This window comes from Ursus americanus, chromosome X, assembly GCF_024610735.1.
Source record: "Ursus americanus isolate L20-20 chromosome X, mUrsAme1.1.p, whole genome shotgun sequence".
Taxonomy (NCBI): domain Eukaryota; kingdom Metazoa; phylum Chordata; class Mammalia; order Carnivora; family Ursidae; genus Ursus; species Ursus americanus.
The window spans coordinates 118958817-118981017 of NC_142164.1; the positions used below are offsets into that span (position 1 = coordinate 118958817).

General features: G+C 43.0%; 1 protein-coding gene across 2 annotated transcripts in view; it reads left to right on the top strand.

Annotated features, from left to right (window-relative positions):
* The window catches only part of PUDP (pseudouridine 5'-phosphatase), a 617886-nt gene extending 598278 nt beyond the window's left edge, over window positions 1-19608 (top strand). Inside the window, exons 13-16 of one of the 2 annotated variants that reach the window (XR_006782650.2) lie at window positions 13672-13842; window positions 15806-15849; window positions 18561-18708; window positions 19429-19608. The gene's annotated coding sequence lies outside the window, so the exon portion shown is untranslated. Of the gene's footprint in view, window positions 1-13671; window positions 13843-15805; window positions 15877-18560; window positions 18709-19428 lie in introns of both variants that reach the window. The other variant, XR_006782651.2, reaches the window with a different exon arrangement.
* The last annotated feature ends 2593 nt before the right edge of the window (window positions 19609-22201 follow it).

Here is a 22201-nt window from a genome sequence, read left to right on the forward strand (position 1 = left end):
AGAAGCACAACTTGCACTCCAAAAACTAGAACACGGTGCGGAAAATGGAAAGACATCGCGTGCTCATGATTTCGAACACTTCCATCTTTGTTAAGGTTAATAACACTCACCAACGCGGTCGACAGATTCACTGCAAATTCATCAAAACCCCAATGCCTTATTTCAGAAATGGAAAGTTGACTCTCGACTTCATATACACTTGCCAAGAACCATGATAGACAAAGTGTTCTTGAAAAGGAAGTTAGAGGACTCACATTTCCATCCATGGGTGGAAATATAAAGACAAGGTGGTCCGTCCACAGAATGGACTGTCAGTCCGCCATGAAAAGGAATGAGGCACTGACACGGGCTACAATGTGGATGGTCTTTGACAACAATATGCCATGAGAAAAAACCGGTCATTTAAGACCGCATGTCACGGGACTCCATGTATATGAAACATCTAGAGTAGGCACAAGTCTTTAGAGACAGTAAATGCATTAGTAGTTGGCAAGGGCTGGAGCGGAAGGGTGGTGAGGAATTGCATGCAAAACGTACAGGCTGTCTTTCTGAGCTGATGAAAATATTCTAAAATTTATTGTGATGGTTACACAACTCTGGATAGAAGAGAAACCGTTGAATTGTGCCCTTTTAAATGGGTGAATTGCATGGTATGTGAATTATGTGTCAATAAAGCTGTTACAAGAAACCCAAACACGTGTGGAAATCAAAGAGCCCCATAGCTTGGACCACTTATAATTTGAGCGAGTTCTCATAGTGTCGATTTATGTTTCCTCCTATATCCCAAAGTTCATGCTTAGCTGAATTCTGGGAACTTGGATTTCTTTTGCTTCTTGAGGATAAGTGAATTAATTCCTGCCTGGATGTAGAGAAAAATTTCATGTTTCGAAGTATGGAGTTCTAATAAACACAATGAACTAATCCTCAATCTGATGCATCTGGAGCAACCGTTAATGCCGTGGGCTAAGCCGAGGGCTTCTGGTGATACCAAATACATGCACAAACAAAAGCATTCCCGTCTTCAAAGGCAGGATGGCCTGGGCCAAGAGATACCTTTTTTTTTTTTTAATTGTTTTTAAATTTCATGTCTAGTATGTATTTGAATGCAGAAATTATAAATTCACGTGTGGCCAAATCAAATCTGGGTAGTACCTGGGGTTGCTATTTTGCTTCAAAAGTTCAGCACTGTCTCTAGTTCAGCACTATGTTTCCTGTTCCCTTCTAGAATCTCTACCTTCATATTTAAATTTATATAAGGAATAAAATAAGCCATAGGCTAGATAAATAGGAGTATCTATCTGTTCATCCATCCTGTCTATCTATCCATCCGTCTTGCCAATCTACTTATCTATCCATCCATCCTGTCAAGCTAGGAATATCCTTCCATCCATCCATCCATCCATCCATCCATCCATCCATCCATCCATCCTGTCTATCTATCCATCCATTCATCCATCCTGTCTATCTGTCTGTCCATCCGTCCTGCCAATCTATCCATCCATCCTGCCAATCTGTTCATCTGTCTATCCATCCTTGTCTATCCATCTGTCCATCTATATCTATCTGTCTTATCTAGATATCATCTATCATGTCCATAAGCACCTCTTTTCCCCTCCCCTGGCCACATCACTCTCACTGTTACTTGTTAAATGTGTCTCACTGATTGGGGATAGTCTCTTTGTCATACACTAAGTTCCCCTCAGCATGTCAATCTATGTATGGACTCTTTGTCCAGTTGGTGGCTCAGTGATTATTGCTCTGCCAATACGAAGTGGTTCGAATATATGTAGCTTTATCACACATCTGCGTATCTGGAGGGGCCGGTGCCTCCTTACTGCTCTGAGAACCAGCTGCTCTTGTACTCAAAGAAACCCTGTTGGCATTTATATTGAGATTGCTTTCAATTTACAAATTAATTTAGGGAGATTGACATCTTTACAATACTGAGTCTCCCTCGCCAAGAAAAAACAACATGTTTTTCCACTGATTTAATTCTTATTTAATATATGTCAAAGATGTTTCAACGTTTTCTTTAAATATGTTTGTACACGGCTTGTTAAGTTAATTTTGAGGCACTTTATTTTTTGCTTATTTGGTAATGCGAGTTATCTTTCTGTCAGCTTATTCTCTAACATATCATCACTCATATGTGGGGCAATTATTGAATTTGTGTGTCAATTGCATAAACAGCCATTTTACTTTAACATCTTAATGTCTCCATTTTTATTTTTCCAGATTATTCTCTTAGGGTTTAGTTATAAAACTCACCTTTCCGAAGATGACAGGTATAACAGGTAGATATTTCTCCCATGTATTGCATTAGATAGTAATTCTAGAATAACATCAAACATTGAAATTCTGGGTCATCATGAAGGCCAATATAATCTCAAAGGCTCAAGGCAGAAAAGGTAACAGAGATGAAACATCAGAGAAGTGGTCAAAATCCAGAAAGAAACAGAAGAAGGAGAGCCAGTGCTTCTACACAAGGGGTAATTTTGACCCTCCACAGCTCCTTGGGGATCTCACAGGAGCACATCAACCTGAGATGAGCAAAGTCCTGATGGTCCCCCGGGGAGCTGTGCCTGCGTCTGCTGACCCACAACACGGTAGCACTTACTACGTTGACCTGGCCGTCTGGATGGCCTCTGGTGGCATGAACTCAGCCTGGAACACAATTGCAGAGATGCAGCTTTGGGAGGGCACAGCCCCCCCCCCCCCATTCCTTAATGGAGGCATCAGCCTCCACTCTGCAGGAAAGGAGATACTGGCTCACCATTACCTTCTGTGACTAAGATTTTTTTCTGTTCCTCCCTCAACTATCCCACCTGCGTGAGATCCCCACTCCTCATATAGGCTGTGAAACTGTTGGGAGCAAAACAGGTCCACCTCCTTATCAGAAGCCTCACAAGAAGAAGCTGATAGTTCATTTCCTCAGTACTTAACAAAAACCCCTCAAATATACAAATGTTCTAAATATAGTAGAAAGAAATATTTTTATTTTCTGCAACCATTTCTGAGTAAACGTGGTGACTTTAAGGCATCATTAATCCTGAAAATGCACTAAAGGTTTCTACAAATGGGGAAACTCTTGCATCAAAATAAAGAAATTATCCTGGATCCTTTACAATGGTCTAATTGCCAGACCTTATTCAAATTTGCCAATTATCCCAATCACGTCCTTAAGAGTCAAAAATTCATTCCAGAATCACACAAGGCATGTGATCGTGTCTTTCAATCTGGGGCGACTCCTCAGATTTTCCCTTGACCTTTATAACCTTGATAATTTTGGAGTTCACAGACTACTTATTTTGCAGAACACCCCTCAAAATTGGGTTTGTCTGATTCTCTGTACGATTCCATTCAAGCTATGTGTCTTTGGCAGGAATATCCCAGAAGTAATGATGTGTTTCTCTTTTGATACTGTTTTGTGGTGAACAACATTTTTTAGTGCCATTATCAATTTGTCATTTCATTTAATGGCTTCTAATCCACTCAAACTGTCCCCAGTTTGACCAGTCTAGCTCCTCCAAGTCAGCTTCTGTGTCCTTTGACATGATATCATTTGGACACTTCCTGACACGAGATATTCCTAATTCACCTTTTACTTTTCCTGATCCAGCTCTGGACTCTGCCATTTTTTTTCTAAAGAGCCTTCGTATCTCTTAGTAAAGAGTGGTACCTAGAAGCCAAAATCTGGGTCCTTGGTGTGCTCATTACCATTGAACTGCCCTTGTTCCCAGACCCCCTTACTAAACAGAACAAGGGAAGACATGCATACATTTATATCTGTATTCACTTCTTTATGTCTCTGACTGTATCAAAAACCGTGAGTTCACTCAAATACCTCTGATCCTGTTTCACACCACAGGCTTCAAGCTTTTTCCATTCCTGATTTTAACCCCCGTATCCAACCATGAGAACCTGGGCTCCCACTGTGACTAATGTACATGCTTATTTGTCCATCTCCCTTATATGTTTGCAATCTCCCGTAGCTGATCTTGCTTCCTCTCCCCAACACCAGCGCCCCCTCTCTTCCTTTGGACCTCAACATCCGACACCGGGCAGCCTTCCTATGTGGCCACTGCTCAGACTGGCTCTGACATCTTGGGCTGACCACCGAGGCTCTCTCCCTGCCCTGTCGTGAACATCTGTCATTCTCAGCCCTGCCCTATGGATTGAGGATGAATTGATTAGGAAAGGAGAGGTAAGGAGAGCACGTGCACAAATTCCATGCTCGTCTAAGGCTGGGCTTACCTGTGAAGAAAATATTTAATTCAGTTTTCCACAGCAGAGGAACAATCATGCATCGGATTAGATAAAGTAACCCTGACTGATGAAATAAACCCCAAACTGTACAATGATCCAAACAGTACAGCAACTTTTCTTGCCTGCTGTCCAAAACAGGCTATCTTGGGTCACAGATGACTCTTCTCAAAGGAGTGGTTCAGACACTAGTTCCTGTCCATTGTTTGGTACCATAATTTTTCATTGCCAAGTTCTCAGGCTACCATGCATGTCTTCATCCTGAGAAAGGAAAGAGAAGGAAGCAAATCATGAGATTCTTACGCAGCAGAATTGAAAGGAGCCCCCAAGAATTATGTTCACCTCCTGTAAGTCAGGACCTCACTGTAAGGCAGGCTGATGTGTGCTCTCAATGTATCCGAGGGGAAAAAGGGACATGGCAGTTAACCAGTGTCTGCCAGACAAGACATACCATAGTTCAAGTGCAGATTACTGTATGAGCACTACGTAATGGAAAACTCATGATACTATCAAGAGAACAACCTTCTATTATCAATGTGTGTGTGAGGGCAACTCTCCAGACACGTTCACCATTACTGTGACGACTACTTCCGCTTTGCCGTGTCCTCCTCCAAGAAAGGGAGGGGGTATCTCTTTTTTAACCCATGTTCAACGAACAGACATGACTCAATGTGACTGGTTCTGTGGAAATCGTCTTCTATTATTAAACATAGAGGTTATTTCTTTTCCCCTCTGGATCTTATTGTGTCCCTGTTTATGGTGCATTATAAGGAGGAACAGTGTAAGAAACACGTTTTCACTCAACCATCTTTGGCAAGGAACTTCAATAAGTGCTTATTGACAAAAATGTGTAAACAAATTCATTTTGCACAAACCCAAGGACTCATCAAAACACAAAACTCTCAAGAAGTGGAAATTCCTGGCACCAGACACATTTCTGGTAGCTCGCACCCACTTGTTCATTGGAAGGAACCTTGGGGTTGAGTGATAGGAAAGATAACTCCTAGGACCTTGTCCATTTTCTTGCCAGTGCAGCTTCCAACGCATGTGATGCTGAAACCAGCATCATCTAGATGGTGTCAAATGTGTAAACTTTAAAAAGAAAATAAATGTAAATCATGACAGTGACCGTATTTACCATATACTCTAAAGTATGCTGAGAGCATCATTGTCCTAGGGAAAAGGATTAATGGACATTGTGCTCAAATTTGCTTTATTCCAAGTCCTTTGGAATCTCTTAGTAAATATTTCATTTTCCTAACATTAAGGGGATGATACCTGGCAAACCATTTTTTATCTATAGCTCCTTCTAGCTGATCAGGAAAAACAAAAACAAAACTAGAGTGGCAAAGCCTCCCATACATTCTAAACTGAACTTGAGACTCTGGCGTAACCAGACTTTGCCATTTGGTCCGTCAACTTGGAAAAAGTTAAGGGTCTGGCCAGAGGTCAAGATAAAAATGAAGAAAGATGAGGAACAGGGAGGAGAAAGACAGAGTTCGCTGAGGTCACCCCTAAGCTGATAGCAGGCGGACAGCATCTCTACCATGAGCGATGGAGGGTCCCGGACGTCACCTCCCCAACTGCATTACTCCTGCATAGGCAGCTGGGGTCAGCGCTGGTCTCCTGGTCAACCACGGGTGCTACCTTCCTGCCCACGTCTGCTGATACCTGACCCAAGTCATCACAAGCTTTGTTTCCAGACCTGCGTACAAGCAACAAGTTCAAAAGGAAAACAATTTTTAACGTTTTCACAATAAATGTTCTCCCTGTGTCTATTTCGTAATTATAAAGATGGGACTCGAGTGTAAAATCTAAGGAATGTTAAAAAAAAAATAGTGTCCTTGCTGTTTGTGGCATAACAACCACTTACTGGAAAGATTGTAATGTACACCATGTGAATTTAAAATGTTCATGGCAGAGCAGAAGACTTCTCAGTTTGCACAGCATGATTCTTAGAGGGGGTGGTGTTGGAAGTGAGACGGGCAGCAATCCATGTAGGGAAGCAAGCCTTGGGAAGGAACGTGAGTCTCGGTAGTGAAGGAAGACAGGGAGTGTCGCATTTCCTCCGCTCTGCACAGGCCTCGCCTGGCATGCTGCTAGAGCCGAAATTCGGTGTCTGTCCTGAGACCTGTAGCAACCAGGAAGGACACAGAGCTGGGCGGGGCAGCGCGGGGTGGGTGCAAGAGCGGTGGAGCAGGCTTTCCAAATCAAGGAAGGCTTTCGGGTTTCCCCCCAAGAGCACAGCCCAAGCTCTACGTGGAGGTGCAAAGTCTGGGGTTTTGAACCTAAATGATGAAACCAGATTCAGAGCAGGTTGGAGTAGAGTCCTGGTGCAAATCCCTGTAACTGGGCAACCTCTCCCGTCGTTCAGTCTCTTCATTGTCAAAGCAGGACTACTCACGTCTCGTTTACAAAGCTGACAGTATTTGAAAAGCTGATCCACACCAACAGCTCCAAAAGTAGCGGTGCCTCCTCTACCGACATCCTGGTTCAAAACTGCCGATTTGCCTGAAAGCTATTCTTAGAGGTGACATCACATAATCTTGGAGCACTAATTGGATCTTGAAACCAGCCCTTGCAATGACGAGGCTCTGAGTCTACACGCTTTCTGCAAACATCAGGCTTTTATAGATCTTCCCTCACTCAAGATCTTTCCTCACTCACAGGAGACGTTCTTGAATAATTAATGATGCAAGAGATTTGCTGAATGGTTTTTATCGACAACGCTCTGAGATAATGTTTTCTGCAATGAAAGCAGACTGGTGAGCAAGACATATTTGCCCTGCCTCTTTATGCCTTAAAATAGACTGAGGGTGGTCTATTTTAAGGTGAATTTAAGGTCTATTTTGGCAGGTGATCTGGACAGTCCTCAGAAATACATTTGAGGAACACCTCACCCAGGGCTGCTGGGAACATCCCCTAGAACAAAAAATAATAGTGTGGAATAGGGGACAAAGGACTACAGGGGAGACAAGCAGGTGAATGAGTCAACGGTTGGGGTCAGAGAAGAACACTGGGATTATGATACCATTCTGCAATATTAAGGGTTGCAGTTCTCAGAGGGATGCTGGAAAGCATTCTTCATGAATGCAATCGAGTGACAGACGCCATTAGAAACTTAGCACTCCAAGTTATTAAATGTACTTTAGATTGCTTATTGTGGGGGGACAAAAGTAACAGGCAAGGAAGGAGTCGGCTGAATGAACAACAGGCAGAGCTGGGAGAGCGTGTGTGGTGTTCAGAAATGCTATCCCAAGACGAAGACCTGCTTTGTAGTCTGGAAAAAAAGAGCAAAGTGCGGGGGAAGTCAACCCAGTAACACGGTAGCCAATTTGAGATGGCGGAATGAATACAACGGAAGGGGACACAAATTATTTTTTCGCAAGTGATTTTTTTTTTTAATGATGAGAGAATGTATTAGATTTCTCAGCCTTAAGGGTCCTCCAGAATCTTACTTTAAACTCCAAATAAAAGTTGGAACTTGGGAAAATAAAGACCACTGGAGGGGAGGACAGTATTGAAACCATCATACAAAAAAATTTTCCCCAGCCGAGGAAATAATTGAGTTTGGTGACCCGGAGGGCTTGCCAAGAACTTCACGGAAAAGGAAAATAATCACATACAGGCATTCAAGCAGGAAATATAAGTGACCTTAAAAAAAATGGAAGGAAAAAATAAATTATCTGCAGGGGGTTTTCCACAACAAATGCCTTAGATGATTTAAAAATAATGCGGAGCCTTTAAGGAAAACAGTTGAGAGACAACATGTGTAGTCTTACTTCACCTGTGAAAATAAAACAAAGTCAGTCATAGCAGAAGAGGATCAACAGTGTAAATACTCCCGTTGGCAAATATTTAAATAGATCACATTACATCAAGTCAATGGATTATTATGTAGTTGTGAAAAGCATATACCAACTTGGGAAGTATAATACGCTATATTAAGTGTTAAGTAAAGTGGATATAAATATGATCACAAAACATAAAAAGCATACTTGAAAAAAGTGTGGGATGAAATGGAGACAAGTGTTAGTAATTATGTTTACGGGGCTTTCCTATGATGCTATTTGTCGCCTAATTGTCTGAAATGCAAAGCCGTCTATATTTATCCTGTGTTCATATAACACAGAAAAACCAAACCTTAATATTTGATTTTTTTTTTTTAATGTTTGATTTGTGAGCACTTAGCAGATATTTACTCACATCAGCTGAAAAACAAAGATGGTTTCCTTTCAAGGTGCTCACAGACCAGAAGGGAAACCAGACCCGGGGGTCAGGCTGTCAGCAGGCTGAGTGAGCACATGGAGGTCAGCCGCTCCTTCCCCCTCTTTACTGTGCGGGCCCCTCTTGTTCTAGCCTGTGTCTGCTCCTTGCTTCCTGGGTATCAGCTCCTTTATTCCTCCTCCTGCAGTCGCACGCCGTGATGCCTCTGCTTCTGCTTCTCCTTCCTCACCATCCTTCTGCATGCCTGCAGACTCAGCTGGCCCTCTTTGAGACCTCATGATCTAAGACTTATCTAGCTGAGATTTCTGGAAGGAGCATCTGACGAGCCTGCCTGATCCCTGTGCACCCCAGCCCACACCTGAGGCATCCAGCCTCTCCTCCTGGATCATATGCTCTACACGGGTCCAGTCCACAGTATTCAGGGCATGAAAACAAGACCCTCCGCAAACACTCCTTCAACAGGGAACAGAAACGGGGCTGCGAACAAGGCAGTCACCGTAATGGAAAATCAATAGAGAAAACCATTGACCATTTCAATCACAGACATTTAGTTCATTGCTAGTACTCAGCATGAATCACCCTGCCACTGTCTAAGGGACGGTGCGGAGGGGGATGAAAACAAATCCTTGCTTCAAAGCACATCCAGTTCTTTTCTGCTACCTTGTTTTATTCCTTGAAACCCGTGGACACTTTTTTAAAAAGCATCTGCTTGTTAAGATTCATGACTTGCTGAAAATAACTATAATCATACTCTTTACTGAGTCATGTGCCATGTACTTATCACTCATTTGATAACTAACAGTCTTAGGAGGCTAGCATCATTATTCATTCATGGCCAAGTTGTGCCTGGAAGTCAGGCTTGGTTAACTTCCAGGCATGGCCCCTCCATGCCTTCCCCATGATAATGCGTTGTGCACATACCATACACATAGATACCAGAGACAGGCATGAACTACACTCTGCTCAAGTTTCCATGCACTCCTCGTAATAGGAAATGAATTTGCTGATGCCTCTCCCAGAATTGTGTGACTTGTGTCTACCGCCGAGACCAAGAGACCATGGAGGCTGATCGTGAGTTACAGACATGAGCAGAACACTAAATAGCCATGCCCATCGACGTGGACATAAATTCCTCTCCATCTCTTTGTCCACTCCCGTGTGTGCTCATGAAAGTGTCTTGTGAGCACATGTGGCTGGTCTACCACCATATTATCTTTACTTTTCCAGTAAGTGAGGCCATGCCCAATAAGGCCGTGATTAAACAAAAAACAAGGAATGAATCCGTGCAACACAAAGTACTGCTTTAGGTGCATATCATCCCCTGAAGGAAATATCGATTAACAACCTGAACAAGAGTTAGTGAAAATAAGGTACATGGAATGGGATTGAGCTTCGCAAGTGCAGGGACGAGGCTGAGCACCGGGGATTAAACCCAGTGTGCCCATATGCTGTAGGAAACTGCGGAAAAGTATGCCTGTAATTCAGGTGAAGTAAAATGTTTGCCAGCAACAGCAACTTCACATTTTGACTGTGACATGTTTTATCTTGAATTAAGGAAAATAAAGCACATAGTTGTGAAGTTTTCTTCTACGTGTGACTCGGATCCATTGTAAAATGTTTTCCTTCATGCAGAGTGCAGGGTCCCTCCATGATAAAGAGCAGGAGGATGAGAAAACATCTCTGTTCTCATACCTTGTCTATCGCTTATAAAAGTGCAAACTTGAAAGAGCTTAATAAGCACTCTGAGTCCAATTTTCTAACAGCATCTGAAAAATAACACTGCCTTTGGTACTGCTCACCTGTCTGCTTGCAATAAAATGGAAAACAAATTTAATAAAAAAATGCCATTAGAGAAATGCATAATAAATCAACAGTGAGATACCACTGTACATGCACTGGAACGGCCAAAGCCCAAAACACTGGCCACACCACGTGCTGCGGAGGACAGGGGCGACAGGAAGTCTCGTTCCCTGCGGGTGGGAATGCAAGGTGGTGCAGCCCCTCCAGTGGTTTCTTCAAAAGTCAAAGCTACTCTTTCACTATGATCCAGGAATGGCACTCCTCCGCATTTACCACAAAGGGCTGAAATCTTCTGTCCACAAGAAAGCCTGCACACGGACATGTATAGCGGTGTTATTCCTTAGTGCACAAACTTGGACACAACCGAGGTGTCCTCCAGTAAGTGAACGGACACATGAACTGTGCTCCCTCCAGACAATGGAATATTATTCACACTAAAGAGAAATGAGCTCTCAGGTCATGAAGAGACATGCAGGAAACTTAGATGTACATAACTAAGTGAAGGAAGCCAATCTGAAAGGCTACATGGTCTGTGATTCCAACTCTATGACATTCTGGAAAAGGCAAAACTGTGGTGACAGTAAAGGGGTCGGTGGTGGCCAGGAGATGGGGGAGGGATGAGTAGATAGAGCACGGAGGATTTTCATACAGAGCAGTGAAACTACTCTGTATGATATTATAGTGGTGGATACATGTCATTACACATTTGTCCAAAACCATACAACGTACATCTCCAGTGGTGAAGGTACACCACTAGGAGTGAACCCTAATGTAAACTATGGACTCTGGGCAATAACGATGTGCCAGTGTAGTTTCGTCAATTATAACGAATGTCCCACTCGGGTGGGTTGATGACGGGGAAGGCTGTGCATTGCGGGTGCAGGGGGAGTATATGGAAAATCTCTGCACCTCCCTCTCAATTTCACCATCTTCCAACAACTCTTCCAAAAAATAAGATCTCTTAAAAAACAGATTAAGGTGACTTCTATTGGTAAATGCAATTTAAAGTTAGCTATAACTAATCAAAGCACAGCCATACCGTGGTAGAAGAAGAGAAGGTGTGTGTCTGTGTTGCATATCCGATGCCTGCACTATTATTGTGGTTCCCATCTAACTGAGATATTATTGTGTAGAATAATCTTCTCGCTGCAAGTCTCTGGAATACTATAAAGCACCGTGCAACTATAGGTCTTACTCCACGCAGGTTAATTTTTTTTTTTTAAGATTTTATTTATTTATTCGACAGTGATAGAGACAGCCAGTGAGAGAGGGAACACAGGCAGGGGGAGTGGGAGAGGAAGAAGCAGGCTCATAGCGGAGGAGCCTGATGTGGGGCTCGATCCCAGAACGCCGGGATCACGCCCTGAGCCGAAGGCAGACACTTAATGAATGAGCCACCCAGGCGCCCCATATGCAGGTTAATATTTAATTGACCCTATTCCTTAAAGTAGAACAAATTTTATTATTTTCGGGCTGAAAGTATTCACTGAGTCTTCTCAAGCACAATTCATGCCTGTTCCAAGCCATTGGCAATTACTTAAAAACAAACAAACAAAAACCTGAAAAGGTTCTAAGGAGGTTAATAATAATATAAATTCCACCAAGCGGAGGGAGATGCATTTAATTGGGAATTTCCAATTTAATCATAGGGATTGCAGGCATTTCTTGCCACCACCACCCCCCCCCCCCACCACCAAGCACCAGCTTCAGTTTCACTGCCAATGGCTGTGTTCTCCAGGGAAATTTCAGACTCCCGTCTTCTTTACTCACTAGTTCAAACCTCAAGTGAACAAAGCCCACTCTCCTTTGCTCCCCATGCCTCCAAACAAAGCTGGTATCTGTAGCATGACAGTCAAAATATCAAACAACTTTTTCCTTCACATCTACTGAAGTTGTCAAAAGCTGCAGAGAATGTCACTTCCACCCTTACAAGGAGAAAGAGATGGATAACCTACAGAAAACTGAACTTGCCTTGAGCCCTCCAATATGGACAAGACCCTCCAACAAGCGATGAGACACTCCAGCTCTGTCACCTGTCTCAGCATGAGGGGGAGAGCCATCCTTCAACTCTGGCAAGTGTAGGCGAGGAAAAATCATTCTCCCTCTACCTTTCTAGGTTCTTGTCTGAGAACTCCCTGCAATGAAAGAGGAACAGGACAAGGGTATGGTGGTTATGCAGATTTAAGTCAGGGTCTTCACTGGTGATAAGAGTTTCTAGAGGTTCAGCCGCCTCATCTTTCTGGCACAGAGGAGAAACCCTTACAAATGGAAATCTCCCTTATAAATGTAAAAAGGTAAATTCTACTAGGTTTTCAGAGCTTTTCCTGTGCCCGTACCTTCTCAAAAATAATCAGCTCAAAATAATCATTATGCCAAAGAGGCATATTTTGGTGCGCCATATTCTGCTCCCTTCATCATGTTGGGGAGGAAGAATTTCCTCTGCCATTCAAGGTCCTTATAGTTGGACTAAAAATCAAACTGACGTGAGACACATTGACAGGAGAAAATCAAATTTATTTTGTACGTGTAAGGAACCCACACAGATTTGGAAATTCCAGAGACCGGTAACAGGAGACTTCTCTGGGCTGAGCAGAAGGATGGGGATCTGAGGATACAAAGGGGAACAAGACCATTAACAGGAAGGTCACAGGAGGTGTTTGCAAAACAAAGATTGCCCTAAGTTTCTTAGGTACAGAAGAATCTCTTATTAATACCTCTTTTCTTGGTACAGACTCTCCTTTCCAATGTAAATTTAGGCAGAGGTGAAGGGCGTTCCCTGAATCTCTTCGGTTTTCATTGCTTTTAGCTCAAAATAATGTTGATACTAAAGTGGCCCATCTTGGGGCGGCCTGCCCTTGGCCCCTACAATAAGCAAGACAAAGTCTGCTAAAATATTAGCCAACTCTTATAGCTCCAACGAGGGCTAGCATGCCAATCTGGAATAATCCCAAGCCCTCGAAAGTAAATCCTTGAAAGATTTTGAAATGTAATGGGTGTCCTAGCTAGCTCATCCATGCAGGTAATCTCTCGTTGGCCTCTCCAGACTCTCCACAAGTCTCTAAACTACAACAAACTGACAGCAATAATTGCTGTCCGAAGCAATGGGAATTAGGTCCCATAGAATGCAGTTGGTTTTCACCCTGAAGCTTTTCCTGCGTGCTGTTCTTTCGATGTGTCAACTTTGCTAGGCTGCATGATGGGAAACCAATGCCAGCGCCGGCCGAATTTATATCCATTCCTAAGGGCAGTAAATGTGCAAACTGATTGTATATCTTAATGATTCCCTCATTAATTAATGAGCTAAATAAAATATTTGGCACATGCTTATTTTACCGCTTACTGAACATCACAGATTTACCTTTTTCTTTTCTTTTTTTAAAGGATTTTATTTATTTATTGGACCGAGAGAGCACACACAGGGGGAGCGGCAGGCAGAGGCAGAGGGAGAAGCAGACTCCCCGATAAACAGGGAGCCCGATGCGGGCTCAATCCCGGGACCCTGGGATCGTGACCTGAGCCGAAGGCAGACGCTTCACCGACTGAGCCACCCAGGTACCCACCTTCTTATTTTTCCAGTATGCTTAGGACCCCAGACACGAGGGGAGTCTGCGCTTACTCATAGACTGTCAAGTGGTCTTACTGTTTCTCACGAGAGAGGTTGGAAACAGACCGGGACATGAGACAGAGCCCACCTCAGAGGCACAGGCATGACAGAGAGGACCAACGCCTGCCTGGGGAAAGGCACAAAGAGTCACAGGCTTCCCTAAATTCCCCACGACATGACATGTGATATTATAACAGACTGAATGCAGAAGCCGATATGAGAATCCAGCTGTCTTTTATCAAGCTCACTAGGAAGATTTGCACAGATACAAGGCAATGGGGCCCTAATAGGGAACAAAATCTTAAACCTCTGACCAAAGGTACAGCAGGTGACATCACCCCCAGGGCCCAGACACGGGTGCTTTGCCGCTGGGTTAACAGTAGCAAACAAACCCCGTCATCCTAGGGGAGGAGCAGGGAATCCTTTTGACCCCAAGATCCTACACTGATGACAAGCAGACGCCTGCTCTCTCCAGGGAAAGGACATACTCTCCCTCCCACCCGAGACCCAGTGTAGGTGCCAAGGGAGGCCAAGGATGCTGAGAAAATCCCACCTCCAAACCCTGGGAATACAAGAGCAGGAAGACAGAACACCCCACCCCTTTCCCCCCACCCTGCCCATCCTCGCCATCAGCCCAGCATGGATTAACGAGCACCATCCGTGCACTGCTGAAGAAATGAAGGAGCACGAAAAACACACACTGGGGGGAGGGGGGGGTAAAGTGGGTAAAGTGGGTAGGGCAAGCCAAGAGCAAAACCCATGAGAAAAGACTCTAGCCTCAAAGAGCCAACCCTAAGCACATAGTAAACCCCCCCCCCCACACACACACACATTGGACAAACGTGAAGCCTGCGTTGTCCTGAAGAGCACCCAAACCCAGCTCCATGCATCGCCAACATTACGGGGGGAAGTGCCATTCATTTCAGTTTTTACCAGGTCTTGCTGCTTTTGCGGGCAACCCACTCTTCCAAGAGCGCCCCTCCCCCGCCAACCAACTTGGTTTATGCTCTACTCTCACCATCTTGAAATTCGTGATAACTTTTGATCAAGGGTCTCACATTTTTATTTTGTACCGATCCCTGACTATGACGGAGCTGATTCTGTCCTCTACTATTCTGTCCGTGACCGTCAGCTTTCAACAAGTTAGAGCATAGCTTTCCATACTGTAATTCGGGAAACCCTGTGTGTCTGCAGGACCCCTGCACAACAGAGCCAAAACCCTGTTCATAATAATTCTCAGACACGGTTGCTTTTACCCCCCTCTCATTCCCTCACTGGTTTGCAGGAAAGTTTTCCAGAGACTACATGACATGTGATATTATAACAGATTGAATGCAGAAGCCGATATGAGAATCCAGCTGTCTTTTATCAAGCTCCCTAGCGAGATTTGCACAGATACAAAACAATGGGGCCCTAATCACTATTTTTTTAAAAAAATACAGTCATTTTTAATTAAAAAAATGTTACTTATGTTAGCATGCAAAGGGCTTCTTGTATCATGCATCGATCTACTATAATAATAAGTAAATACTTCAAATGTTTCTCGGTTTTCATTTCTACTTTGCTAAATAGTGAATAAATGTAACCCAGATTAAAAATGTTCTTTCAGGTCCTGAATCGTTTCTTAAAAGGCAGAGTGGTCCCCAGATTAAAAAAAATTACAAAAATGTTGAGTTTAAACATGTTGCCTCCTCCCTGCTCCCTAAAATAAAAATTTCAGAAAGGTTAAATGTGCTCAGTGAGCTGATTCGTGTTGACGTGAGAATCTAATGATGAACCCTGACCCGACCTTGAGGAAGACCCATTGCCCTTCTTTGCTACGGATACTCCATCACTTCTAAATCTCAGAGACACAAATGCCATGCGGTAGAGCTCTTGGAATATTTAACTGTTTCTCTTCTGTGTTTCTAGGAAAAGGCGGCTAAGGACGATCACGCATCAAGAGAAAAGACCAGGTGAACTGAAATGTGTGTATACTGAGGGTAAGGGGACAGGATTTTGTGTATGTGTGTATCGGATACAGGTGCATGCATATACCTGCATAATAAATAGCAAGATAATTGCAGGTATAGGATTGGGAAAGCATATGACATTACTACTGTCACTGAGTATTAGTGAGTGCAACTAACACTCTTTCTCCTTTATGCAGACACGTCCCTGGTCAGGTGGCTCTAGGTGACTTTTCTCTACCAGGAATTCCTATACTTTAATGTGCACATGAAACATGGTGGTGCGCAGAGGGGGCGGGGTCTATCACCATGAAGTCTGTCGTTGAGCAAGGTTGAGGGTTGAGCTTCTGCATTTTCTAGCAAGCTCCCACCCAGTGCTGCTGCCACAGCCCACGGACCAGGCTTTGAGTCGCAAGGACATGAACACAGCCGTGTGGGGATCTGGTGCATGTGGTCTTCCTGGGCTCCCAGGAAGAGAAAGTGGGGCTGGTGAGCACCCAGCCACTTTATGACCCACACAGATACTTGCAGAGTCCTATTTCTTTGGGGCTTAGGTGTGTTAGGTATATTTATCTTGGAAAGGCCATTTTGCCTAAGTCATCCAAGCTTCTGCATTTTCATGTTGGTACTTAAGGAAAATACAGTACAGTCTCGTTATACTCGATGTTACAAGGCCTGCCTCACAGGAATTCACTCAAAGTCCATAAAATTTTCCATTTTGTCCAGAAAATTTCCTCTAAAAAAGTCCATGTTTCATCTCAGTGCCAAGAACTAGGGTTTTAGGTGTCTGCAAAGCAAAATAAAGAAGCCAAAGTGAATTTGAATGGCCACATGAGAAAAGTGTTTTAATCCGTGTTTGTATGACTGATTAAAACATGGCTCTATTTTATAAAACATAAAAATTAAATATGGATGGTCTCTGAAGAGACCCGTTTACATCTAAGTTTTTAAAATAAACCTTTAAATGATTTACATTTTATTTTCCAATGTAAGCAGCAAAAGATTTGATTAAAATTTTATCTACTTTGCTATCTCCCATCTTGGGCAATTACTATCCCCTTGGATGGTTTTCTTTTTATTATTCTTTAAAGAAAAACTGCAAAGATAATACATGGATAAAGTTGAAGGATTTTACAACCAGGCAATTTTCTCGGTTTTATAATGCTTACAGTTTCACAAAATTTTGAGTCAGAAAATCCAAAGTTGGGTTCCGGAGGAGGAATATTCCATGGTAGGGCAGGTGCTGCCCGTTCCTGACAACTGCACCGGAACGCGTATGGAAACACGCACAACGCCCAGGCACACTTGCGGTAAATGAATGGCCTTTGAGTTTCCGACACCGTGAAGGACTTGTCCAGTGTCTTGACATATTTATTGTAATGTGGGAACCTCATAGCCAACAACGGCAGGACAGAGTGTACAATTTCCCATGAAGATAGTGCTTTACTGGAGATACCGAATATAGCACAGCGTTTGGGATTTCAGCAACGCAGCCTCATGGCAGAAAATCGACTGGCCTTGAAAAGATACAGTGTGCTTTTCCAAATCCTGAGCTAGAAAAATGTCATGACAAAGTCTGTAGAAGGGTTTTCTTTACCCAAGGGTCTGAGGATGGCAATATTGGTAAAACAGAAGGTATTTTAGGGAACTTTTATAGAAAGGCGAATGACTAAACCATCTCACAGGAATATACTTAAGGAGGCACAGAGCAGATTAACTTCCTTTAAATGGAAGACAATTCACGGATGAAATGTATCCAACTGAAATTGAGTTTCATAATGTGACCGGCATTTGAAAGAAAAACACTACTTCTCGGCTACAATCCGTATCCTAAAAAGGTTTTTGGTTTTTTTTTAATCTCTTGCTAATACTTCACACTGACAGTGTAAAAAGGTAGCAACCATTGTTGTGACGAAGAGTTACAGACAGCTCAGATGATTCAGTCGCCTACGAAGAAAATAAATGGGAACAGGATGTAAATAAGAAGAAAATGCCGGGCGTGGGAGTGGAACCTATGACTCTTGATCTTGGGGTTATGAGTTTGAGCCCCACATTTGGTGTAGAGGTTACTTAAATAAATAAATTAATAAATGTAAGGAAGAAAATACTGATTTTTTTAAAACACATCAAAGCACGCCAACATACAAAAACTTTAGGTGCCCTTCTTTACCAGGAGTTTTTCTTTTCCTTTGGTCGGGCATGGACATCATAAAATATATTCTCTTAAATCCCCAGAACGTACTAGTAGATGAGTAAACTATGCATATTCTTGAGTGTACGTGTAACTAACTGAGGAGGCCATTACTTTCTTTCTTTTTTTTTTTTATTATTATTATTTTTTTTTTTTTAATGATTTTTTATTATATTATGTTAGTCACCATACAGTACATCCCCGGTTTCCGATGTAAGGCTCAATGATTCATTAGTTGTGTATGACACCCAGTGCACCATGCAATACGTGCCCTCCTTACTACCCATCACCGGTCTATCCCATTCCCCCACCCCCCTCCCAGGCCATTACTTTCTTACACAAAATGTTCCTAAAAATTAATACAACATTGGCATATGAGAAAATTAAGGAACAGCATCTATGCTCAAAAGCTAACATTAGGTCCCTAAAACAAAAAACGAGCCCTGTAATATTTCTCTTAGACAAAATTGTCAATGACGTGAGTGCAGCATTTCACACTTGTTTGTTATTTGTTCTTCTCCTTCAGAATGGCACACGCAGTGGCAAACTTAAGTCCCAACAGTGACCTCAAGAAAATGTGATCTCATAACCTGCCTGAGCTTGACTGTGAATTCTTCCCCAGTCAGTCCTCCAGATGACAGCTCAGCCCAAACAATACCTCTATGGAAGCTGAGGTAAGACTCTGAACAGAGGCCTCCCCTGTGCCTGAAATCCTGATGCACAGAAACTGTGAGATCATTGGGATGCCTAGGGGGGCTCAGTCAGTGAAGCGTCTGCCTTTGGCTCAGGTCATAATCTCAGAGTCCTGGGATCGAGTACCACATTGGGCTCCTTGCTCAGTGGGGAGTCTGCTTCTCCCTCTGCTCCTCCCCTTGCTTGTGCTCTCTCTCTCTGTCAAATAAATAAATAAAATCCAAAAAAACATGAGATCATAAATGCATGTTATTTTACGTTTGAGGTAGGGCACAATCTCTATCAGGCAGAGTGGAAGGCACTGAACATAAAGGATGACTAATGATACCTGGAAGAGCATGACCAGATGCATGACTCTGTCTTGTTGCCAGATGTTTTCTGCAGCCGGTCCAATCTCTAAAACAAACACAATTCTAGCGTGAACTAGTTCATTTTGCTCAACAGGTATCAGTCAAGAGGTGAGCACTCTGGGCCTGGAAGAGAAAGGTCAGAACCCCAGTTCTATAATTTATCAGTTACGCGAAGGTGTCAAGTCATTGAACCTTCTTTGGTCTCCATTTCCTTATTTGAATGTTGTGGATAATAATACCTCATAGGGAGTCGATTAACTAAAAGGAAAGGCATCCCTGAAAGCACCTCAGTCTGTTCCCCATCTCTTAGGTGCTTGATGTATCTGATTTGACTTTTTATTTCTTCTTCAGCCAACCCTCAGCTACGGTTCTCCTAAAAACAAAATGAATCTCATCTTTGTATTCTTATCATATTTATTACTCCTGGAGAACGGCAACAAATAGTAAGTTCCGGAGATGACAATCTCTCTCCTTCTCTATGCCTGGTGGTCTTCCAAATTGCAAGGGACAGCATTTTGCACGTAGGTTAGGCGTATTCATTTAATCATCTATCTCATAAATATACATTGAGGACATCAGTTATGCCAAGCATGGGGTTAGACCCTAAGGATGAAAAAAGAAAATGGAAACATTACTATAATTCTTCAAAGAGTTTTCTCTGGTTCCAAGAGTTCAGGATTTGCTTTGACATCCTCTAGCTGTGTCAGCAACAAAATTCTGTAGCATGAAGGACGAAGGTCAGAGCGGAGTTGGCCTGGATGCCACCTAAATCGAAGCATCATTCCCATTTATAAGATGAACAGAGCTTTAATGGATAAAACCCTATCTTCCTACACCTGTAGGAAGATGTAAAAGCAGATAGTTTGCATATTTTCCCAGGCTTTGCCAAATTTTTCATTGATATTCAATGAGTTTTTACATAAACATCACTTTGGAACATATACTCTTAAAGATGATACTTCTCAGAGATGATGTGCTCACGTGATTAGTACAACATGCCCACTTCCATCGAGCTCCTTACACGGAACTCTTGATGAATTATGTGTAAATGGACCGACTTAATTCAATTGATAGCATGGTTTGCTCAAGAAGGAAAATGAGAATAATTCATTTTTTATTGACGAAAGAGGGCAGAGTCCTGCCCTCGATGAATTTACATTGAAAACAAACATTAAATGTAGGTGGGAGTCTAAAGAAACAAAACACTTGACAAGAGATATTTAGGGACCGATCCCTCTAAACCATTAGAAAAGACAAATGTCAAACACTTGACCATATCCTTATTCCCATCTATTTTTGATTCTTATCAAACTAAATAGATTTCTTCACTAATGTAATTCCAGTGACAATAACTCTGAGTAAACACAGAAATCGTACATCGGCTCTGTGTAACTGAAATCATATATTCCCCGGAGCATTTCATGTCGAGTTTAAAAGAAATTCACAAATTGTTCACATTCTCCGTCACTGAAAAATCAGAAAGGTAAATCCTCTTGTTTGGAACTCTCGGGGCGCCCCTGGGGGCTTCTAGCCGTGGTTTCACCAGCACATTCTGATTCCGTTAATGACTTAAGTGCACAGGACAATGCACTTTTGAATACATTTGAAAGGCAGTTTGAGATTTCAATGTTGTAATAAGCTATGCTTCTGCGTACTTTCCTTTCATCAAAGTGGAAAGAAACGAAGCCTTTTGGAAACAAAGTGAACAACGGTGAGAGAAGGCGGATGTTAATCTTGACTTCCAAGCAGCACGGTGTCCCCGGGTCATGGAGTCAATGCCACCGGGTCCCAAAGAGTCGGCGAAGAATGTTACTTCCTTCTGCGTTCTCCAAGCCCTTAGCTTGGGGGCTTTTAAGCAGCAATCTGCCCTATCCTGTGAACCTAGCTCCGTCTCTCACACCCGCAAAACGATGAGCTCACTGTCTCTCTCTCGTTTTTTTTTTTTTTCTTTCTTGGAGAATCTGGGCTTAGAAAAGACAGTAAAAACATTTACATCTCACTGTTGGAGCACGAGATGTGGAAACACTCATTTTACAACTTAACCCACTGCTTAAATTGCACAGCGAAGACTGCAGAGATTAAATCATAACTCCCAGGAGCATCGATGGTCTAGAGCTTAATGAAGGAGAAGGGTCCGTTGAGATATATATCTTTTATATTGCTTCTAGCTGAAACAGTCGGCTAGATGCATCTAGAAGTTCTTTAAAAAAAAAAAAAAGAAAAGCAAGAGTATAATGGCAGAGGGAGTTAGTTACATAATGCTGCAGGTTATTTTTAGAATCATTTCCATGCTGTGAAAAATAACTCAGGAGAGACTTACATTAATAATGTGTGTCTAGCTACCTGGGAACACACTGAACGTTCTGAGCAGTGGGTGTGCTTCCCCTGTATCTCCGAGAAAAGCCTTGCCAAAGTCTATCCCTGCTTCAGCGTTTCATGTCTGACAATGCATGGCAAACGTCATCTGGTTTTCATCTCATGTTTTGAAGCCTGGGAGTCGCCGCAGAAATGAAGGGGCTGATTCGGGCGGCTAATAATTGCCGGAAGCCTTTCTCTTCACCACTTACGCGTGCCAGGGTCCGTCTTGTCTTGCGCACATACGAAATCAGTATTGCTCTGTACCTGTGTTTCATGCACTCTTCCCAAGATAACGTGGAGAATCTATAAATATCAGCATCAGTTTCACATTTCACTTCATTTCCCCCCAAAGTCTGCTTTCTTTTGAGAAGAGCCTAATTTCTTTTTGAGCCGGGATGCAGGAGCTACTCAACAGGGTTAGTCTATGGCCACCGTGCCTTCTAGGATGTGGGGGAAAGACCCAACCAACAGTGGCACGCTTACTGTTTGCTCACAATTGCAGGAACGTGGGCTCCACCACCAGGGACGGAGATGTGCATATCACAAAAGGAGTGGGTGTCATGGCGGAGGTACCAAGCAGGAATGTCCCTTCATTTGTCCCATGGAAGGACACAGGAAAACTCTGCAGTATCTTTACAGTGAATGCTTCCCTTCCCTGATTCCAGAGACCAAAGCAGAGGAGTGCAGTAGGGCTGAGACCAGCGATGTCAGACAAACTCTCTTCTCTCTGGGTGTGCAGACTTTTGGGCTGATAGGTGTCGAGAAG